This window comes from Etheostoma spectabile, chromosome 15 (assembly GCF_008692095.1).
Source record: "Etheostoma spectabile isolate EspeVRDwgs_2016 chromosome 15, UIUC_Espe_1.0, whole genome shotgun sequence".
In the NCBI taxonomy this organism is placed as follows: Eukaryota; Metazoa; Chordata; class Actinopteri; order Perciformes; family Percidae; genus Etheostoma; species Etheostoma spectabile.
In genome coordinates, this window is record NC_045747.1 from 31700653 (window position 1) to 31701268 (window position 616).

Sequence of the window (616 nt, forward strand, 5' to 3'; positions counted from 1 at the left end):
GCTTTTAACTAGCAATATGGCTTAGTATATTATGTGTTGCTGTTTTATTTTGTTTTTTTTTACTGTAAAGCACTTTGAATTGTCCTGTTGCTGAACTGTCCCCTACAGATAAAGCTGCCTCACCTTGCTCCTGCACACATTAATCGCTCATGTGTTGTCCACGCCTTGTTTGCACTGTGCATACCTGCCCCGCCCGGCTGATGTCTCGTATAATGTCTTTGTGTATTGTTGTTGTCTCAATGTCTCTGGTCCACATCAATGTCCTGTACAAACGTCCGTCCCGACGTGCTGGTCCATGTATTATGTTTTCTGCAGAACAGGAACCTGCTGAAAACCAGTTTTTAAACCGAGTCAGGCCCGTTTACACTGTTATGTAATGTTACTTTTAACTTTCCTGTATAATGAATATGAATGCAATGCAATGAATGAAATTAAATATTTTTTTTTTTTACCTTTAATGTTAACAGGCAGGCCATGGATTTCACCCTCGGAAAATGTATGAACTTGGACACTTGTGATAAATATTGGTTGGCCAATATTTAAACATTTAAACAGAAAATGTTGATTTTCTATATAACCGTGACTTCTGATGCAGGGTATCAGAAGTTTTTTTTAG